A 20,140-nucleotide genomic window follows, 5' to 3' on the forward strand; every position below is an offset into this window, starting at 1 on the left:
ACACTCTGATAGAAGTATGTCTGACGACAAAGAGAGAAGACCTCACTGAAGTCGATGCCTTCCTTCTGGGAGTATCCCTTGACCACTAACCTCACCTTGAATCTGATACCTCCCTACTCTGAAGGCCCTTCCTTGTGACTGTAGACCCATTTGCAGCCAATGGGCCTCTTCCCCTGTGGTAATTGGACCAATCGCCACGTCTGGTTTTGGTGGAGAGACTGCATCTCCTCAAACATCGTCTGGACCCACCGCTCTTTGTCCTGGCTCTCAATAGCCTCCTGATATGTATATGGATCTCCATTCGCTGTCACCAGGGCATATGACAGCATCTCCTCGAAGCCATTCGGTCTGGTTGCCTAATGGTCCTCTTGGGTTTGTGCAGGACAACACCGATATCAGTCCTCGGTCCAGCTCGCTCCTGCTGGACCTCTCCACCTCGATCATCCGTTCGAGTCTTCTCCACTTGTGGAGACACCTTAGATAGGTTCTCCATCTGAATGTCATGTCCTCCCATAGTACCTGCAAGAGGCAAAATCAAAGAGGTAAGCTGTCCAGCAGCACCCTGCTGGACCTCCTCCTGCTCCTGCTGCTCCATACCTGCTCACCTCCGTAGGACTGACTCCTCATCAAAAATCACATCCCGACTAATGATGACCTTCTTTTCCAAGGGATCATAGCCTATATCCCTTGACTCCTCACGGATAGCCTAGAAACACTGTCTTGCGTGATCTGGCGTCTAGCTTGCTCCGCTCACCAGCTCCAATGTGCACATAGGCCGTGCACCCAAATACCCGTAGATGGCCCAGCCCAACTATCCTCCCAGACCACACCTCCTCTGGAAATCTGCTATCCAACCTGGTGTGAGGTGACCGATTGACCAAGTAACCCGCTGCATCAACTGTGTCAACCCAGAACTCCTTTGGAAGCCCTGCTTGCAGCCTCATGCATCGTGCCTTTTCTAAAAGTGTTCTGTTCATCCTCTCAGCCACTCCATTCTGCTGTGGAGTCCCCTTAACTGAGAAGTGTCTCCTGATCCCACACTCCTCACAGTAGTCCTAGAACTCTCTGCTGGTGTACTCTCCGCCATTGTCTGACCTCAGACACTTCACGTTCCTCCCCTGCTCCTTCTCCACCTCAGCTCTCCAGATCTTGAACTTGGTGAAGACTTCTGACTTCTCTCTCATGAAGTAAATCCAGAGTTTCCTTGAGAAATAATCAATCAAGGTCATGAAGTATCTGGCCCCATTCCTAGCTAAAACTGGGGCTGGTCCCCACATATCCGTGTGTACTAACTCCAGAGGGGCTGCACTGCGGGCTGTACTGATGTTGAACTGAACTCTCCTCTGCTTTCCCATTTGGCAAGGCTCACAGATCTTCCCTGTAGCACCATCCTCCAGATCAGAGATGAGTCCTCTCTTGCTCAACTCCCTCAGCCCCTCATCACCTATGTGGCCTAGGCGGTAGTGCCACATCCAGTAAGCCCCCTGCTGGTCCTGTGCTGCAGCTGCTGCATCAGACTCTCCGGTCACCACAGATCCTTCCATGCGATAGAGGTTATTGTCCAACCTCCTGCCTCTCATCACTACCATAGCTTCATTGGAGATGTTCAGTACTCCGCTTCTAGCCCTACTGCTGAAGCTGTATCCACTGTGCTCCAAGTAGCCTAGTGACACCAGATTCTTTTCCAGCTCTGGGACATGCCTTACATTTGTCAATATCCTCACAATCCCATCAAACATCCTCACCCTGACTGTCCCTATCCCAGCCACCTTGCAAGGATGATTGTCGCCTAGAGTCACTGATCCCTCATCTGTCTTGGTGTATATCGCAAACCACGACCTGTGTTGTATGTAGTGATGTGAGCACGCAGAGTCTAGTGTCCACTCCTCTATGTAATGCCTGTGACCATCTGATACCATAAGTAGATCATCCTCCACCTGCTGCCCAGCAACTGCACTCACTGATTTTGAGCCACTTCTTTCTCCCTTCTTGCTCTTCCATAGTGGACATTCTCGCTTGAAGTGCCCGAGCTCATTGCACTTGAAGCATTTCATCTCTTTCTTTCCCTTTCTGGACTTGGACCGCCCCCTGGACTTGCTTCTGCCTCTGCCTTTGCTTGTCCTCTCCCCTACTGCCAAACCCTCCTGGGGAGCCCAATCTCTGGTCAACTTTTCCCTTTGCTCATTAGACCTCAGCACCGAGACCATGTCCTCATATTCCAAAGTCTCCTTGCCGTAGAGCAGTGTAGTCACCAAGGAGTCATATGATCCTGGCAGTGAACAAAAAAGCAACAAGGACTTGTCCTCCTCATCCAGCTTCACCCCGATATTCATCAACTCCGTGCACAACTGGTCGAACCTCTGAATGTGGCCAATCACATCAGATCTCTCCTGCATTCGAAGACTGTACAACCTCTTCTTCAGCATTAGCTTGTTGCACATATTCTTCCCCATATACATGGTGTGCAACTTCGACCAAAAGCCCTTCGAGGTCTTTTCTTCCAGCACCGAATACAATGCCGCATCTGCCAAACATCCTCTGATCACCGAGCATGCTTTCTTCTCCAACGATGCCCACTGTCTATCTGTCATTCCCTTAGGCTTCTCATCCAAAGCCTGATCCAGATCTGCTTGCACCAGAAGATCCTCCATCTAGATTTTTCCCATGGAAAATTTTTCCTTGCCATCAAACTTCTCAAAATCGACCTTCATATTGCTGCCCATGACTGGATCCAAGCCAAACAAGCAATATAAAATCAAGAAGTGTAGAATATACCTTGATGGTACCTTGCTGAAAATTTTCAGCACTTGGGATCTTCAACTTCTCATGCTTGGAACCGCTTCCTCACCATCATGGCTCTAATACCAACTATTGGAGCATGATCCCGGCTCCTCCAACGGACCTTGGGTGTAGCAAAACTAGCAATGAATAAATCTGGAGACCTCTGGACTCAATCTAAGGCCCTTGACGAAATCAGCCTGGTTGCTATCTTCTTCGTAAGCCTTTTGTTCCAGATGAAGAATACCTCTGAAATCACCTCTAAAAATTCCAAGATCTAGTATCCAACCAGATCAGGCCTGGACCGAGGTCTTCCAATTGTAGATCTCAAATTGGGGCATTCTAAATAGGGAAGAAGGTAGATAGAGATAGACCTTGCAGATCTGTCCTGCTGCAGCCTTTCCTGTAGATCTGTTGATGGAGATCTCACCCGCGCCTCAAACGACCTCAGATCAACTCTAGATCTGAGAGGGACTTGTACGAACCTCTTCTCAAGAGATTCCAAATCCTAGACCTGATGCTTGGGTGGCTGCAAGAGAGGGGGAACTGATCTGGTTGGCGGCACACAAGGGGGAGGGGGCTAGTGCCTCCCTTGCTTTTCTTTCCTTTTTGGGACCTGGCGGCAAGAAATCCTAGGGTTTCTTGCTCCTGAGGCATGGAGAATTGCTGGAGAGAGAGGGAGAAGAGAGAGAGAGACTTGGGAGAAAGAGTTGTGTATTACTTGGCTTAATCAAACCTATACAAGTACATATATATATATAAACACAGGGTCAAGTGACCCAAACCCAAAACTCCCTTGACCAACTCTATGGGAGATTAGGTTAACCCAAGCCCATGTATACCCATGACTCGACCTAATCTCACATATCCTGGGCCCAGACCTAGCCCATAAAAAGTTGGTCCCTTGAGGCCCACATAACCTAGACCCCAAGAACCCGAAAGGCCCACAGCCTTTCAACCTAGGGCCCAACTAGCCCTAGAACCTTCATGAAGCCCTCATGAATGATGGACCTTGGCCTTAGCCTTGGTCCCCTGGGCCTTGGGCACACCACCTGAATCATAACACTCACAATGGCCCTTATGTGCCCCCACAGCCTTGTCAGGAATAGGAGGAGAACCTCATCCTGACACGAGCTAAAACCGACTGTCAGGAACAAGGGGAGGACCTCGTCCCGATGCAAACAAGACTCGGTTGATCGATAAAGAGGAAAGCTTCCTCAACGACACCTCTACACTTTCACGACCCCATTAAGAGCAGGGGGAAAACCCTTACTCGAACATGAAAGAGAAAGGGGAAGATGAAAAAGAAAAGCCGACGAACTACTTCTACGACAAATAAAAACAAACTACATCAAAGACATAAGGAACTTCGTCTCAGTCGCTAAGAGGGAACCCGACATGGGCCGAGGATAAATCGACCTCCTCAAAGTAACGAGAAGTTTGGATCCTCAAGCTCGAGCACCGAGAGAAAGCATCAAACTCAAATGGCCTCGAAAGAACCTACGGTCATCAACCAAAGGGCAAATCGACACTGCAACGATCGGGAACCTCCAAATAGTGTCGACATCGAACACAACGAAAGACAAAAAGAGTTTGATAAATAACCGGTTAATACCAGAATGGGTGAGGTAATAAACAATTTTATTCTCATTTCATTGATGAAGTATATGTTACAAAGTCTTGAAGGCCGAAAAAAGAAAGGATGGGATGAGGTAACTGAAAACTCTCTTCTCATTTCATTGGCGAAGTGCACGTTACAAAGCCTTAAAAAAAAAAACAAAACAACAAACAAAACAAACACCTCTAAAGAAGCTCGGCTTCATCAGACTTCGAACTCTCAGTTCCAGCCATCGTCAAGAATTAATTCAAGTACTTGGCTTCTTCTTCCAGTCCCCCTTTCGGGTCAGCAATTACTCCAGTATTATCTTCGAAGTACATGTAGACGCCATCTTTTCCGCGCCACAATTTTTGCTGCCTCACGATGACGGCGGGCATGACCTTCTTTCTGAGGTCAGGTTCTCCCTCATAGTGACGGCGGGCATGACCTTCTTCCTGAGGTCAGGTTTCCCCTCACGATGACGCGCACCAGGAAGCTCTCGCGGTCGAAGATATGCCATAAGCACGGGCTCTGGGCCATCAAGGTGAAACACTGCCGGATCTGTCTCTTCTACCCTCACCTTCTTCGCCAACCCGAAAGTTGCAGCGTCTCCCCACTCGTGGGTTTCCAGGATCTAGGCTAACATCAGAGCCGCATCCGCGCCCATATCTGCAACGAAGGAAGACCAGCGCAGTCTACAAATGAGGCCGCGGAAGCAGAGAAGGTTTTGAGGCTAACCCAAGCTAGTCTAAGGGATGTGGGGCTACAAAGATGAGAATGACTCAACGGACGCCTAAAGCCAGGAAGGAAAGACTGAAGAAGCTCCCGTACAAAGTGAGATCTCTGAAGGGGGGAGGCAGGTTTAAATAAGCAATGGGGGCCGGTGCAATAATGACTGCAAGACTCCTCAGACCAGTCCGTAACTACCGTATGGCCCACTCACCATGGCAAGCAGCTAGAGGTGGCCGACAATTAGTAAAACCATTATAGCACCGTACCTGAGACTACGCTCCGACAGAAATTTCAAAAAGAAGAAATCTTTTCCGAAAAGGCTCCAGTACCAGCATACCGAACATCAAAATATCTGGCAACCACTGAGTACAGAAATCGAGGAGAGCAGCTTCGATCGTGAGAATTTCTCTGTACTTCCTTCATTTGAAATCCGAAATCAGAATATGGGGACCGGTGTTGGGTATAAAGTATCCTCCGATTGAAGTTTATAAAGACCGATCCCTCCAGGGCTTTTCCGACTCCCGACCTTATGTGTGGCGTCTCTCTGAACCCCCTCGACCGTCTGAACTTCTGAGCTTCTCCGACGATGAGCTTCTCCATCTATCTACCGGACCGCTCCAAAGGCTCTCTAGGCCTCGTCATTAGCCGACCTTCTACAGTGTTCAACTATTCTCCGAACTCCTTTCGGACTTCATCAATATCCGAGCTTCTTTGACAACGAGATTTCTACAGTAATCAGATCCCATCCAAGTTTCTACGGCGGTCGACCGCCTTCAGGATTCCAGTTGAGCTCCAACGATAGCCGAACTCCTGCTGCGAGCAGTCTACTCCGAACCCCTACAGCAAGTAGACTTCAGCCGAGCTTCTACCATGGCACGGGACCCATCGGCCAGGTCGTTACTCCGAGCTCCCACGACAAAATATCTTCGGTCGAGCTTCTACAGTAAGTGATTTCCTTTCAGCCTTCTACAAGAACTAGATTTCGATCGAACCTCTATAGTGGATGGATATCGGGCGAGCTTCTACGACGGACGGACTCCAACAGCTAGATTCTTGCAACAACCAATCACCTTCGATGTCTACCGAACCTCCCCAACACCATCCAAAGTCCACCGCTGGTCGACCCTCCACCAGATCCCTCATGAAATCGGACTTCTCCAACAGACCATCTTCAGACGAGCTTCCACGTTAGGTGAATCCCAGATGGACTTCTCTAGCAATCGGACTTCTATCGAGCTTCGCCAACGAAAAGTCTCCATTCGAGCTTCTACAGCAGATGACTCCCACTCATAGTATTAGTGCCTAAGGTACCCGACAACAGTGGACTCGTCAGTAGCTTCGGAGACATCCGAGCCTCTCCCAGACCAACAATAAAAAGCTATTCTGCTCCATCAGATGTCCCAGCCGAGCTCCAGCCGACAGGTCCGAACTCTCTGGCAAGCCACGACGAAGGCCGCTACCCTGCTCCACTCCTTGCAACGGATTCCATGTAGTTCCACCACTCTCTGGCAAGCCATGACGAAGGCCACTACCCTGCTCCACTCCCTGCAATAGATTCTACGTAGTTCCACCACTCTCTGGCAAGCCATGATGGAGACCACTACCCTGCTCCACTCCCTGCGATGGATTCCATGCGGCTCCACTACACTCTAGCAAGTCACGACAACGGCCACCACTCCACTCTCCGTAACCAACTCCATGTGGACCTGAACGACCCCTGGCACCACTGCTCTCCGTAACAAACTCCAGGCAGCTCTGAACAGCCCACGGCCAGGTGGTTACAGGCATCGCTGTCAACCGGTTGCCTTCTCCATCTATAAATGAGGACCCTCAGATACGTTTTTCTCTAAGCTCTAAACTCTGTCTCAAAACTCTACCAAAATTTTTGCTCGAGCACTCCATTTCTGTTGAAGCAGAGTACTGACTTGAGCATCGGAGGGTCTTGCCGGAGCACCCCCAACTCTGGTTTAGACTTTCTTTGCAGGTCTCGGTGGCGGCTGCGGTCATCCCAGCTCCAGCTTCTCCGACTTCGATGGAATTCTGCACCAACAAATACTTTGGCTATAATCAGATTTTCATAGCCTCCGAAGATCAAGAAAAGACTACATTCACTTATCCATTTGGAACCATCGCTTATAGGCGTATGCTCTTTGGATTATGTAATACACCAGCAACCTTCTAGAGATGCATGATCAGCATTTTTTCAGATATGGTTGAATGAATTCTAAAAATTTTCATGGATGATTTTTCTATCTTTGGTCTTATCTTCTCCAAATGCTTAGATCATCTAAGATTAGTCCTAGAAAGATGTAAGGAGAAGCACTTAATTTTCAACTGGAAAAAATGCCAATTCATGGTTAGAGAAGGAATAGTTCTTGGCCATGTAGTTTCAAAAAAAGGAATCGAAGTGGACAAAGCCAAAGTAGACCTGATAGCAAGTCTTCCACCACCCAAGTCTGTCAAAGAAATTCATTCATTTTTAGGACATACTAGATTCTATAGAAGATTCATTATCAATTTCAGTAAAGTAGCTTGCCCATTAACAAATCTGTTAGTAAAAAAAATCAAGTTTGAGTTCACTCCTGAGTATCTAGAGTCTTTTGAATTGCTTAAAAAGGCACTCATTTCAGCTCCCATCATTCATCTTCCTATCTAGTTTGAACTTTTTGAACTTATGTGTAATGCGTCTAATCATGCTGTGGGCACAGTTTTGGGTCAAAGAATTAATAAGCTGTCTAAAGTTATTTACTATGCAAGCAAAACTTTAAATGATGTACAGCTTAATTACACTACTACTGAAAAGGAGTTCTTTGCCGTTGCCTTTGCCCTAAAAAAATTTAGATCCTATTTGGTTGGGTTACACACCATTGTCTATACTGATCACTCAGCCATTAGACATCGCTTAGCAAAGAAAGACACCAAGGTGCGCTTGATACGATGGATCTTACTCCTTCAAAAATTTGACTTAGAAACCAGGGATAAAAAAGGAATAGAAAATACAATAGCTGATCACTTGTCCTGAATTATAGTCGCACCATCTAGTGAACCACCCATCAATGAACTTTTTTCGGATGAATAGCTCATGTTTGTATCCACTGAACCATGGTATGCTGATATTATCAACTATTTAGCTATTGGTAAAGTCCCTTCTCACTGGACCACTCAGGACAGACATAAATTCTTTGCCCAAGTAAAATATTTCATTTGAAATGATCCATACCTCTTTAAGCAGTGTCCTGACCAAATCATTAGAAGGTATTCCGAATAATGAGATTAAAAATATTTTATCTTTCTATCATGACCAAGAATGTGGTGGTCACTTTGCATCTAAGAAAACAGGTGCTAAAATCCTCTACTATAGATTTTATTGGCCCAATTTATTTAAAGATGCATATGAGTACTGTAGAAGCTGTATTCGATGTCAACAAATGGGGAGGATTACCAAGAGAAACATGATGCCTCTCAACCCAATCTTGGTATATCTTGGTATTTGAAATTTTTGATGTGTGGGGGATTGATTTTATGGGTCCATTTTCAAACTCATTAGAAAATGAATACATTCTAGTAGCTGTCGATTATGTTTTAAAGTAGGTAGAAGCTATTTCCTATAAATCTACTGATAGCAAAGTAGTTATAAAATTTTTTAAAAAAAAATTCTCTCTCATTTTGGCACTCCTAAAGCAACTATTAGTGACCAAGGGACATACTTTTGCAACCGACCTTTACCATATTAATGAAAAAATATAATATCACCCACAAGTTGGCCACACCTTATCATCCTCAAACTAGTGGGCAAGTAGAAGTGTCTAGCAGACAGATCAAACAAATCCTAAAGAAAACTATTAATGCCAATAGAAAGGACTTGTCCTTAAAATTAGTTGATGCACTATAGGCATATCGAACTGTCTTCAAGACCAACCTAGGAATGTACCCTATAGGATTGTGTTTGAAAAACTTTGTCACTTGCCTGTTGAGCTAGAACATAAAGCTATGTGGGCCATTAAAAATTTAAACATGGGCTTGGACATAGCCGAAAATCACAGAAAGTTTCAAATTAATGAATTAGAAGAACTTAGAAATGAAGCTTACGAGAATGCTAGGGTGTATAAGGAACGAATCAAAGTATTCCATGATCAGGCAATTATGAGAAAATCTTTTACCCCTAGATAAAAAGTTCTCTTGTACAATTCTAGATTACACCTTTTTTCTGGGAAGCTTAGGTCTAGATGGATAGGACCATTCTTAGTTAAAGAAGTCTTCCCACATAGAGCTGTAGAAATTAAAAATTTAAGCAATGGTGCTGTGTTTAAAGTTAGTGGTCAAAGATTAAAACCATTCTTGGAACTATCTAAAGAATCTTTTGATGAAGCCATGGTTCTCCATGAACCAACTTATGTCGATTAATTTGCTTGTAATATTTTATCTAACTGAAGACATTAAACTTAGTACTTCTGGAAGGCAACCCAATTTCTTTAAATTAATATCTTTAATGAACTTTTAAGCCAACATCCCACCACATCACCTTCAACAAAGAACACATATTCATTAGGTGATATCTTTCTTTTTCTTGTAATGCATTTTCTTTCCTCCTTTATTAGAAATAATGATGTTTAAGTTGGGGATAGAAAAAATATTCTAAAAATATTTTTTAAAAAAATAAAAAAAATATAAAATATTTTTGAGAAATAAAAAAATATATGTCAAGAAATTTTTTTTTTAAGAAAAATAGACTAGGAAAAGAATAATAAGAGTTAGAGAGTATTTGCTGTAGCGAGTTAAGGAGTAGATTAGTTGTGCAGACTTTTAGAAGCTTACTTAGATCATCTAAAGACTATTAGTACTTCTAACTGCACATGCACACTGACAAAGCAAAATGGGTGCTTATTATGAGGCCAAATGAGGACTCAATTATCACTTAAAATTAGTGATTGACATACACTCTAATCAAAAATTTAAATTTGAGGAAAGAGCTACCAGCCTAAAATAAAAGTACAAAATATAGAGTATATGTGGATTGCCTTAAGCTTAGTAACCGGGTCTCTGCACCTAAGTCCAATATGGAGGTTCACATCAAACGGTGAAGGAAAAGTCAGGATGCTCAGCACTAAAAAAAAAAAAAGAAGAAGAAAAAAAAAGAGAAAAAGAAGGCAGTGTGAAAGCTATCTTAGTTCATGAATTTTATTTGAAGGTGTATAGAAAATTAATCAAAATAAGATGATAAGAGAAGATATATTTGTCCTTTACAAGTCAGCACTCAAATTCTAAGTTGGCCATCACAAAATAAGAAAGTTTCTAATTGTGCTAACTACGAATTTTATTTCTAAAACTTAATATTTAATTAGTGATACTTACTAAACTCTTTGACTTTCAATCCTAGATCTATTTTTGTAAAGGATGATCTTATTGAAATATTATCAAAAATCTTAAAAAAAAAGAAAATTATATATTGCATTGCTAAGAGACTAGCAATAAATAAGTTGGAGAGTGTGATAAGTGCATAAATTTTGCCTATAGAAACGTTAATTTATGAATCAAATTATTTTTTATTTTTTAAAAATTGATGTTTTTTCATGTATTTTGCAGGAAAGAGGTATACCAATGTGCAGAGCCTGATCTACAGGCTTGAAGGGATCAAATGGGATAAAAAATAGAGTTAAAATAAAATTAAAATTAAAATCAAAAATTCATCATATCAATTCATAGACCGATGGTCCACCAAGGACCATTTGGTCCATAAACAGCTTGGGAATTTGATGGGCTGCACGCTGGCTCATTAGGTGCAGCTTCATGCAAATGGGTGATGGTTCATGTGCATCCATCCACATGGGCCATGGTGCATTTAAAGCAAGTGGAAAATAAACAGGATGCTAGCTGGGCTTCTTCACACAAATGTGGGAGCTGATGCGGGACCAAGCGAGTGGCCATAATGAAATGCAGAACCGTGGGCTTCTTGCGAGCGGGCGAATGGATGCGCGGCTTCATGCACTCCTTCACATTGAAATAAAGTCCAAGATGTCACGATCAAGATTAAAATATATATATATTTATTTAAAAAAAATTAAATTTGAACAGCTTGCCTTATCCTCCCTTATCCCTCAAATCTCATCCATTCTTCTCCTAATTCTTACTCGTTTATTTAGTCCCACATCTAAAACTCACAAAAATCTCTTACCTTCTGATACTTATAAAAAGACCTCAATGCTTCCACTCTAAGATATCTCTCTCCACTCCATAATTTTTATAGGAAATCTGTGTGATAGACAGGCATACCCATCTTTTAAACTTTTTAGCTACCTTTTTCACTTTCTTCCACCCTTCCAACACATGAGAAGGAGAGTCAGCCAGGAGGAGGATGGCCATAAGCCAAGAGAGAGAAGCTAGGTTTTGTAAAAAAAATTATTTTTTGTTCGAACTTCAAGCCTTGTTAATGGCTTAGGAGTTAAAATTTTTTGTATCAAATTTTTATTCAGCAATAAATTAATTGCTCTCTTTCTATTTAATTTTTATAATTTTAATTTCTACAATAGGATAGTTTAAATTTCTACATCTTTTAATTCTGTAATTTTTAATTTTTCATAAGTTAAATTCCAGCAAGTAGAATTAGATTTTATTTTAATTTTTCTTCAGGCTTCAAATCAACTATGTCTGGCTAAGCAATCCCTCTAAAATTTACGATGAAGCTAGACCATGAATAGAAGCCTTCTCTTTTGAATTTTTCTTTTCAGATTTGTAATTTTAGAGTCTTTTTTCCTTCATCTCTCTTGCCAATAGACTTGATGGGCTATCGTTGGGTCAGATCCCTTTATAATCCATACTTGATTCGATGTAAGAATGGATGATTGGTAGAAAGCTCATCATTTTCTAAACTATTTCTTCTCTTTTCTTATGAAAATCTTGATGGGTTATAGTTGGATCAGAATCTCTTCATAGCCTATACTTGGACAATACAAGAGAAGTAAAGAAAGAAAGAGTCTCTTAATTAGGATGAAAATAAAATGCTTGATCATAGTTGAGTTAAATCTCTTCATGATCCATGCTTGTTCATATTTTACACCTTAATCAAGGGATATTATAAGAGAAACCATATGAAGGCTCTCTAATTTATTGGTCTAGTGGATTCAAAAGCCCTAGATCTTTTAGATAATTTATCTTTTATATTTGATTAGTTTACTGCTTTAGTAGTTTGTAATTCAACAAATAATTTCTCCTCTTTTTTTTTAAAGCTCGCCTGCATAAGTATTTGAATACAGTTTCAAACCCAATTCCTCATGAGATCGATCTGTACTCATCGAACGTGCTACATTACACACCATACGTTTGCGGTAAATTTAAGACATATCAAGCTGTTGGAGTTTAACTACACATAAACATGGGTCTCAATGAGCCCTTGTAGTGGATGTTGGCGATAGTTGGTCCACTATAGGAGTAGAGTACATACTTAGATGGAATCTATCAATCCAAGTAGAAGAAAGTAGTCTTATGGGATTTATGAAGCAGAGTCTTTAAGTCTATGGCCATAGCAGCGTGATTAATAGAAAAGAATTTCTATGAGGATCATATATAGACTCAAGCTGATTGAATCTATCATATGATTGATGATGCGGTTTGACGATTCATCCATGATCTACCATATGATCGAGACTCATGATAGAGAGACTGTATCATACGTTAACTGTATCTAGAGGTTCATCATCTTTTATTCTGCTGTATTGCCACTACATACTACTAGGTGTCACTAGTAGATTGTGAGACCCACGAGCATCATCTTGATGATTGATGATCTTTGGTGGACAGAGTTGGAACAGTTCCAATTTATTGAAAAGAGTTTCAATGATATTGTGATAGGGATCATAATATATCTCACTACTAGACAGAATAGAACCTATAAGGTCATACACAAAAATAGCTTTTAACTGATCAGATAGTTGAACTCTGATTATGAATCGTAATAGAATTTGATTATCAATTTGATTAATGATTGATCTAATGCAAAAGTTACATTATGTAACTCGCTAAAGAGTTAGTGAGTTAAAGGAAGATTAATTGATAATTAGATTGCTAAGTGTCTCAATTTGATTGAGCTATGGGGCTTGCATCAAGTCTAATTAAATTAAATTTATTTGACTTGACATGGGTTTTATTTGATCAAACCTGATTGGGTTATAAGATAACCTAAATTGCATGGGAGAATGATTCCTATTTGAATTAGGATTTAGGTTTGACTCAATTTCTAATTAAACTAAGATGCATAAGTTTCTATTTGAATTAAGAATTTTTATTTCTATGGGTGCACCAAATTCTAATTGGATTAGGATTAAATTGAGTTTGACTCAAGCACCAAGAGAGAGTCCAAAAGAACTAGGACTCCTCTAATTAGGTGACACCTAATCTAAATAGTTTGGGCTCCAAATCAAATTTAGATTTCTATCTATTTGAGTCTAATCAGGTTCTAATATGATTAGAATTGGTTGGGATTTAATTTGATTTAAATCTACCACCTAAATAGGAGTCCTATGAGGATTGGACTCTACTTTCTCCATGCACCATAAGAAGCCCACGCCCAAACCAGATTTGATGCCACAAATTATCCATGCCCCCTCTACACTTTAGCATGTAATAACCATGGGAAAAATCCTTCTTTCATGAGGAATATGGGGTGCAAAATCTAGTGGTGGGTGGTGCAAAATAAGTTAGAGTCCAAAGGAGTTTGGACTCTTATCTCCTTCTTAAACTCAAACTCCTCTTCATCTATTTAAACAGCACCATATGGGATGGTAAAAGATTGGATTTGCATCAGGTTTTCACATCCAAAAGGTGAGCAGCGTGCGTGAGAAAAATAAGGGGAGAGGGTGCGGCATCATGGCTCCTTAGCATGAGGTATGTTGAAGCATATCTCTTCTTCCTTACAAACAACCAAGTGTTGGTTGTTAGGACATCTCTCCCTCTCTTTTGTCCATGATTAGACATGGGTTTCTCCTCTCTTCTTTGTCCAAAAATTGGATAAAATTTCTACATCTCTAGTGTAGAGATTTGGTGCATAGGTTTTTGGAAGAAAAGAGAAGAAAGGATTCTTCTCATGATCTTTAGCATGGAGATCAACATCCTCCTATATTCTTCTTCTTCTCTAAGATTATCTTGAGAGAAAAAAAATTTTCAACCATCAAGATATGATCTCTACGAGGGAGCTAGCATCCCGATGAGATTAAATAGCTTCTGATCAGATCAGAGTCTCGTGTAGATATCTGTAGAGATTGGATACTTATGCGGCTATAAGAGATCTTCGAAAGACATCCATGATCATCAATTCGCAGTGAAGATCGATCTATGTCAAGATATGTTCTCTATTTATTTTTTTCTATTTGATTTCTATATCTGAATCCTATCTCACATATGATGATCATATTTATGATTTTAAGATTTGATCTTATGCATGCTTAGATTAAATTAGAATTTAATCTAAAAATTTAAAATTTTGCTGCATATTTATTTTTAAAAATTTTTGCATGTATGAAATCATGAAACTTCAACATGCCACACATCATTGAGAATGATGTTCTTTGACCTATTCAAAAATAGTTATGAGTGAAAACTCTGACAGATGGCTTGAAGCCATAAAATCCAAAAAAGACTCTCTATACATCAACCAAGTGTGGACTTTGGTCGAAGCACTTATGGGTATGACCCAATAGATTTCTAATAGGAATGTCAATCTAGATTTTTGCTTACTATAGCCACACACCATCTAAAGAGTTTGTCTCTAGTGGGAGGGCAATTTCATTTATGGAATAAAGCGGGCATCAAAGAGTTGGTACTTTTATTTTTGATGAGATAGTCAAAATGTTTGATTTTATCAAATATGGATGATTCATGTGTGTGGAAAAAGATAAGTGGGAGTCCCACTAACTTCTTAATTTTATATGTGGATGACATATAACATATTGGAAAGGTTGTTCTAATGTTGCACTTGATCAATGACATGCTTATCACAGAAATTTTCTTTGAAAGACTTGGGTGAAGCATCCGATATACTTGGTATCTATAGAGATAGATCTAAATGGATGTTAGGCTTGTCCCAATCTAGGTACATAAATTTTATATTGAAAAAATTCAATATGAATGGATGTAAAAGAGTTTACTTACCTATATATTCAATATACCAAGCCTGATGTGGTTTATGCCTTATGCATAATCATTGATTTCAGGCAGATCCATGATAAGATTATTTGAAAAATTATGAAAAGTATTCTCAAGTACTTGAGAAGTACTAGAGAAGCAGTGAATTAAAAAAAATTTAAACGGCAAGCTATGTTTGACTCAGTTAATTGCTATTAGTAAAAATTGCTAAAGAAAGTCGCCTGATGAAAGGGTTCATCACTATGTTGGGTGTGGTCTCATTAGGAATCCATGCACATCCTATGGCACTTTCGCCTCATTTATGATTAGATCGTAAAATGAGTTGATATAAAGAACAATATAATGGACAAGTTCACTAAGCCTTGACACAGCAGCAGTGTGTTTGCTACCTTGATTGTATGGGCATAGGTACAGGGATGATTGGCTTTAGTGCAAGTGGGAGATTGAAAGAATAATACCCTACAAACCAATCACATGGGTAGTGCGATGAGACTTTTCTATGTTATCTTTCTGCTCATTTATATGACATTGATTATTTTATTTGTGAGGTATTGTGTTTTATTATTTGCTGCATCATATTTTATGATTATGATAAACCCCATAGATTAGGATAATATTTTTAGGGGCATGATGAGATCATGCCAGTGAGACCTAAAATCTTAATAGCCTTAATCTAAAATATTTTCAGTCGTTGGATCATCAAGTTAGGAATCGATGATGTCGGTAAGATTGGTACATCCTATATATGCTCGATGGAGAGGGTGATTGATCTCATAATCACTTATGTGGTGACACTAATACAAGAATATAGGTACTCATTAGAGAATGAGTTTACTGAACTAATCCATAGGGAGAATATCTGATGGAGCCTTACAGCGTGTCGACAGATGGTTCTCCCATACGAGTGATGTAAGTGATCTTTTAACCTGAGATCACTATGGTACCTTATGTATATAGATCCTTACTTTGGTTTATTTCCTAGTATGCCACTTTGAGATGTGTGTGGGATATTCTGGATTTGATGAAGTGTGCATGGAGGTTGTAAGTGATCAATATGGAATCGATCACTCCTTATAGGAGGAGAGACATCCTATATGATCTCATAGAATGATGACTCTGAGAGTCTCTGGCTAGAGCAGAGATGAACAGTAGAAATGATTTCACTGGTTCATCAACTAAGTCATCACCATCAAATTTAGATATATATGGATAGGTATTTAGGTTTGACATGATTTCATGCCCATGATCTGTCTAGGATATTATGTGATCGAAGGATTGAATTGCATGGTAACTCATCATGAAAGGATAATTTTAATATTTTTATCAAATTTTATATCTTCTAAATAGTCATGACACATTGCTAGATATTAATCTTGACTTGTAGACTTACAAGAATTAAAGAAGTTTAATTTAAAAATTAATTAGAAAGTATTCTGATTAGTTGATGTCTTTGGACTGACCTAATCGGATTAGGTCATGAGCCTGAGTCCACAGCTGGCTGGAGATGGAACTGAATGGGTCACACACATTAGAAATATGATCTTGGTCTAATCTATTTAGATTTATTATAAATTCTATGAGTTAATTAAATTGCTAGTACATGAATTAACCTAAGTTCCCAATTGAGTTTGGTGCAAAGGTGTTTGTGCTAACCTTAAGCTTGATGTCTTGACCTAATAGGATTAGGTTCAATCTTTCATTTCCTGGTTTGGCTAACCAATCTACTTAAAAGAGTTTCATCTAAAATTATCTACCTCCATGCCTATCCATATGCCAAAATAAATATATCGCCCCATTTATTTTTGGCATTAAGAAGGAGAGTCCTTCTTAATGAAGTATCTTAATTTTCTTCTTATATTTCCATGCATTCTTTTGTTTCTCTCACCATGAGATGCTGCCTTGGGGTATGTGGACATAGAAGAGAAGGAAGAGTCCTTCTCTATGAAGGAACTCACACCCCAAATAATTAATGGGATGCCCACATTTTTGTGTGATGAGAATGGAAGAGTCCATCTCATATTAAACTCTTAACAAACCTTCCTTTTTCTTCATTTATTCCATGCTAATACCTAAGGGTGGCAGCATCAGATGATGCCTTGAGAGGTGTGTGCAATGGAGAGTCCTTCTGCTAGTTAAATACCTAACAAACTCTCTTTATTAGGATTTATTTCATTAGAGAAAACCAAGTGACACCAATAGTTGGCGTCCCTTGGAGGCACCCTTTTATACCTTATAAATGGGATGCCTCTTATGTGATAAATTAAGGAATTTTCTTTGATTGTTAGGTGTGAGAATGAGGAAGAAAAGATAGAAAAATTTTTTTAAAAAAAAAGACAAGAAAAAGAGAGTAAGAAAAATAGAAAGGAAGGTAAGAGAGAAATGGAAAGCAAAGGGTTGCTTATCTTAGAGTTTGGATTTTCCAAGTGTTGGAGTTCTATACCTATTTTGGGTGGTGAGTTCTTATAAGGAATGGTTCCTAATGTGGTCTTAATGGAGGTTTCGAAGGCATATAGATAATGGTATAATCCATTCCTGAGAAGGATGATTGGCAGTGCTATGTCAAATTGGGAAGGACCTTGATCTGTCCCGTGTGGATCACCGTTGGAGGACTTCTACTTTAGAGTCTTATGAAGATCATTCTATTACTAGATCCTCATCTTCATGTTTAGTATATAACTTCTAATCTCTTATTTATATGCATGCTAGAATTGTTTGATTGTAATCATCAAGGAGTTCCTAGGGTTTGTGTTTCGATTGAAGAAAAAATGGGTAGTTCAAAGTATGTATTTTTAAAATTTTATAATAAAAAAATAAAATATTAAATATTTTAATATTTTATACATAATTTAGATTAGATCTAAACTACTATAAAAAAAATATGATATAAAAATTTTATATATAAAATTTGATGTAAAACAAAAACTGCATCGATCACATCGATGCCCTAAATCAGATCTAACCTTTAGATCACATCGATTGAGTTCAAAACTCATCACGTTATCATGGATCGATGATCTCTATTACTGATAGGTATGGTATGAAGCTCTCGCTGATGTCAAGTAGTCACACGATCGTCCAACCTCGACAGATCATCCACTCAAAGCATTGATCGGATCATCCTTCCCAAGAGTGCTAGCTCACATCGAAGGCTCTGGATGGCTAATCCAAGCTCTTTCTTCAGATCACTCGAACTCCATCGGATTAGAAGATAAAACTTTATGAGGAGGTGGTGGTGTGGGAGATTGAACAAGATCCACTCTTGTATTTTTTCTCTCATAAAATTTAGAGTTGAAACCCTAGAACTCACCCTGAACCTCTTTCTTCGGATCATTTCCTCTATTTCTCATGCACAGAAGCCTAACCCACTCTCAGATTTTCATGCACCAACTTTGAGATTTCTCATACTAAAAAACTCTCTTTTTGTCACACAAAAACTATCCCTTCTTAAGGGTGGCGTCTCATGAAAGATGAGGATAAGATTTAGGTAGTTTTGGTTCAAGTTCAAACGTTTGTTGATCCTTATCACCAATTCAAATCAAAGTTGAATTAAACTTTGAACCAAATTTTATCCTCATCTTAAGAACTTAGATAGTGGTCAACCAGCATCAGAATGGCATAAAAAATTTTACACAAAAATACTTTATGCATGGAGAAAGGTGGTGGCGTGAAGGGAAGAGTCCAACTCGATTTGGACTCTAGGTTTTCATTCAAATTCAAACCCATTTGAACTCAAATTTAAATCAACTAATTTCTAATTCAAAAAAAGATTAGATATAGATGTAGAACTACTTCTGAGTATGAGAAACATTCATGCAAAAAAAAATTTGCATGAAAAAATAGAGGGTGCAGAGAAAGGAGGCGCAAGGGATTTGAATTCAAAATTGATTTCCCATCCAATTAGGTTCTTAACCCAACCGAATTAGGTTAGATCCAATTAGACTACTAAATCTAATCTAATTAGATAACAAATAATCTCAATTAAATTTTAATCAAATTAAAAATTAATCGAGCTCAAGTTCTATCAAATCATGAATCAAACACCCTTAGCGATTAGATCATCTCATAACCTAGTCGGATCAAACCAAATTAAATCCCATTCAATTAGATTTGATCTAAACCTCAATGTTCAATCAAATTAAGCTAATTAACAATCTAATTACTAATCAATTCTCATACAATTCACTAATAATTGATAAATTAATTTATTATAACTTTTGTATAGGGTTAATCATCAATCGATTTGATTATTTTATCCTAGAATGATTTTTAATCATCGATCAGCCATATGATTAGTCAAAAATTTTTTTTGAGTATGAGCCCATAGGTTTGAACCTAAATTAGTAGTATAGAAATAATCTTTCTATACCAATCAAAATGATCATCTAGCAATGATACCTAACATCCAGATAGCTCAAAAGATTGCAAAGCATCATTCAAGAACCTATTGACATATGGTTACCATATAATTCATCCTTTTGACTCAAATGCTCAAGGTGACCTAGAGTTTAACTGTCAATCCAGATATGATCATTCACATTATATTTTAATTTTTCAAATCCATCACATGGATTACTCCGATCGAGATTTTACTAAATTAAAATACACTGATATATTAACTTCTACTTATTCAGAGAGGTCAATTCCATCTTAACTCACACACCGACTTTGCAAGTACTTGACTGTACCCAAAAATCTTTCATCATTGAATTAAAAATTCAAGTAGTCTGGTACTAAAGCACAGTGAGTTGCCTGTAAGTAATATGGTGATCTCAGATTGGAAGAACACTTATACCTATATCCTTCGCAAGTTACTCATGATAGTAGAGTGCTCAGTAGCTAATCACGTTCAGTGAGATATTCTCCTACATCTCACTTGCCTGCCATGTCAGTGTCTCTATA

Source organism: Elaeis guineensis, chromosome 8 (assembly GCF_000442705.2).
Source record: "Elaeis guineensis isolate ETL-2024a chromosome 8, EG11, whole genome shotgun sequence".
In the NCBI taxonomy this organism is placed as follows: domain Eukaryota; kingdom Viridiplantae; phylum Streptophyta; class Magnoliopsida; order Arecales; family Arecaceae; genus Elaeis; species Elaeis guineensis.